Source organism: Myotis lucifugus, unplaced genomic scaffold (genome assembly GCF_000147115.1).
Source record: "Myotis lucifugus unplaced genomic scaffold, Myoluc2.0 scaffold_61, whole genome shotgun sequence".
In the NCBI taxonomy this organism is placed as follows: Eukaryota; Metazoa; Chordata; class Mammalia; order Chiroptera; family Vespertilionidae; genus Myotis; species Myotis lucifugus.
In genome coordinates, this window is record NW_005871109.1 from 3,818,377 (window position 1) to 3,821,703 (window position 3,327).

Consider the following 3,327-nt stretch of genomic DNA (forward strand, 5'->3'; position numbering starts at 1 on the left):
GGACATGTGTGTGAAAGACAGGAACCAGGAAAAGAAAAAGGAGGACAGAAGTCTTGAGTGATAAAGAGTAGGTCTTCCAATATTGTGGTACAGTAAACCTGGGAATAGACAGGAGACCTGCATCTTCAGTGAGATGGAGTTGATAGACATAAGTGGTTTATTTATAACAATAAAGGTCTGTTTCCATCATGCCACCTCTCCATGGCTGGAGGCTTTGCTCCACACCTCTTCGCTTGGGAACCCAGGCTGATACATTGCCCAAACCATTGGCAGAAAGTGAGCTCTAGAGGGTCTTGTATTGGCAATACAGTCCTCTGATCCAGCAATGATGCATGTCTCTTCCTTTCACAGCCCATTGGCCACAAAATGGTCACTTTGGCTCCAGCCAGCCATGAGGGTGCCCGGAAGTATAATCTTATCACGTGCCTGGAAGAGAGAACTGGGAATATTTGGCAAACAGCACTAATGATTCCTGGAGGTCTAAGAGAAGAACAAATTTTTCATATCAAAAGGCAGGGAAGAGGCTAGGGCTGAATCCTGGGGCCTGGTTTTGTGCAAAATGAGGCTTTTCCAGGTTCTGCTCTAAAAGGCTCTCTGCTGGTTACTCCATCACTCCTGGGTTTGGTTCATCCTTTGCTGCCTCCCATAGCAATCCAAAGGAGGAAGCATCTCCTGAGTCCTGTGTGTCAGACTTGGGTTATTCCCTCCTTGAGCCAGTCCTTTGAGCCAAAGGGAGGATGCCTACACAGCAGTCACATGCCCACCCAATTTCATGCTCCAAGGCATGGCCAGACCTTTGGAATCCCTGGGGACAACCCCAACACACTTTTCAGAGATGACCATGGTTCTTAGTAGAAAGATCTGGGCCAAACTCTCATCAGACCTGAGAGGTCCCTGGAGAAGTAAAGTCCTTTCCTGCCTAGGCTCCAGTTCTCTTTCTTTTGACAAGAAGCTCCAGTTCTAGGGATCTCAAGTTCTCTCCCACACCAGCCAGTCCAGCCCGAACAACCCAGGCAAAGGTCCCACCTCCCCAGAAGATCTTTCCTTTCACAAAGAGACCTAGAGGTGGCTATGGGACACCTCTAGGTGTGAACACATTGTGACACTCAGACTTATCTTTTGGAAGAGTTCATATGACCAACTCGTACTTTATTTTCACATTTTCACTTCTAAGAACAGCTTTGGTTAGAACTGTTTTAGTTATTGGCCAGGCCTAAGGACTCCATTTGCCCACTCACTGATTAGGATATATCCATTGTTCATCAGCAGGACCAACACCATTTACCCCTAGCCCCTAAGCCATTTCTAACAAACATACAATGCAAGTGAAATTAGTGTGTTTGCCATGCAAAACAAAATGTCTAGCTTCCCCTTCCACCAGATTGTCCCCTACTCCTTCTGAGAAGAAATTCTGGAGTTAGCAGAACCTCTAAGGCAGCTGTTCTCAACCTGTGGGTCGCGACCATTGGAAAACACATATAGCATATCAGATATTTACATTACGATTCATAACAGTAGCAAAATTACAGTTATGAAGTAGCAACGAAAATAATTTTATGGTTTGGGGTCACCACAACATGAGGAACTGTATTAAAGGGTCGCGGCATTAGGAAGGTTGAGAACCACTGCCTGAGGCCTGAAGCCTAGAGATCAGATCTCAATGAGGGCCATGTCCATAGAAACTCAGGGCATTTGTCGCTTGAACTTTGACATTAAATTTCATTCTCAAGAGCCAATCTCATCTCCTGGATTTTTTCATTTTGTTTTGTTTTGTTTGTTTGTTTTGACATTTTTTTGTTAATTCTTACCTGAGGATATTCTTTCCATTGATTTTTAGAGCGAGTAAAAGGGAGAGAGGGGGAAGAGAAAGAGAGAAACATCAGTGTGAGAGAGACACATCTATTGGTTGCCTCCCTCATGCCAGGGCTAGGATTGAACCTGCAACCCTTCCGTGCATGGGCTCTAATTACTGAGCAACACCAACCAGGGTTCATATCCTGGTTCTTGACTGAAAACTGTTACAATGGTAATGCTCCCAGAGGAGGCAAAATGATTTTCTGAATAGGGCAGCCAGAAACTCCCCATGGCTTAGGTAGTATTTAACTTGGGCATTGACATTTGAAAAGATTCTCAGCAAATAATAATGAGAAGGGAGGAGGTTAGTCTAAGGCAGCAGTTCTCAACCTGTGGGTCGCGACCCCTTTGGCGGTCAAACGACCCTTTCACAGGGGTCTGCCATTTGACACAGTGATCTCACTTCTTGGAATAGATCCTAGAAAGCCAGAAACACCAATCAGAATATATGCACCCCTGTGTTCATAGAAGCATTATTTACAATAGCTAAGATCTGGAAATAGCCCAAGTGAATGAATTAAAAAACTGTGATTCACTTACACAATGGAATACTATGCAGCTATATATATATATATATAAAAGGATCTCTTACCCTTTGAGATGGCATGGAGGGACCTGGAGAGTAGTATGCTAAGCAAAATAAGCCAGACAGAGAATGACAAGTATTACATGATTTCGCTCATATGTGGAATCTAATGAACAAAATAAACTGATCCAGAGACATTGAAGCATACAACAGACTGACCTTTTTCAGAGGAAAAGGCGGGGGGCGGGGAGCTGGAAGAGATTAACCAATGAACTTAAATGCATATATGCAAAACCCATGGCCAAACAGTAGCGTGGGGAAGGGGTGAGAGCAGGGTGGAGGGGGCCAATGGTGAGAAGGGGTGGAGGGGGAAGGGGACATCTGTAATACTTTCAACAATAAAGATACATTTTTAAAAATAGTGATAAACAACATACTTACGAAACTGCTTCCCCATGGCCTTGGCCTTAGATGGCTTCAGGGGAGATGGCAAGGAAAGTGTCAGCCCGAGCCAGACAATTCATTGCATAGCTCAGGCCTAACATCTGGTGTCCTTCACAGCTGACAGCTGAACAGAAAGGCTGGACATACAAATTGTCTCAGGTAGCAGGAAAGGCGCTTGGGGCAGGGTGGGGGGGGGGGGGGTAAAGGTGTAAGTCATGGAACACAGCTGTTTCTGGGTTCACCTTCCCCACTCTGGGGCTCACAGAGCCGTCCTGCCCAAACACACCAGGCTCTCTCAGAGGGGCCCTTTGGCAGAAATGTGATGTGTGTTCCCCCCCTTAAGGGCAGAACCTATTTTGGTTTATTCTGCTCTGTTTCTCCAGAGGCATCCAGAGCAACCATTGCCTCACTGCAGCACCTGCTTCAAACCAGCTGCTGGCGAGACCTCCCAGGGACGTCCAGACACCCACAAACCCTGAACCTGTGGAAAGGAGTCCCATTTT

General features: G+C 45.8%; 1 long non-coding RNA gene across 1 annotated transcript; it reads right to left on the bottom strand.

Moving 5' to 3' along the window:
* Positions 1–364: 364 nt before the first annotated feature.
* On the bottom strand, positions 365–2,866 carry LOC111826218. The gene is made up of 3 exons (XR_002829505.1): positions 2,818–2,866; positions 2,447–2,484; positions 365–426 (listed from the first exon to the last, which is right to left on the bottom strand). It is a non-coding gene; the product is annotated as an uncharacterized LOC111826218 (long non-coding RNA).
* Between the last annotated feature and the right edge of the window lie 461 nt (positions 2,867–3,327).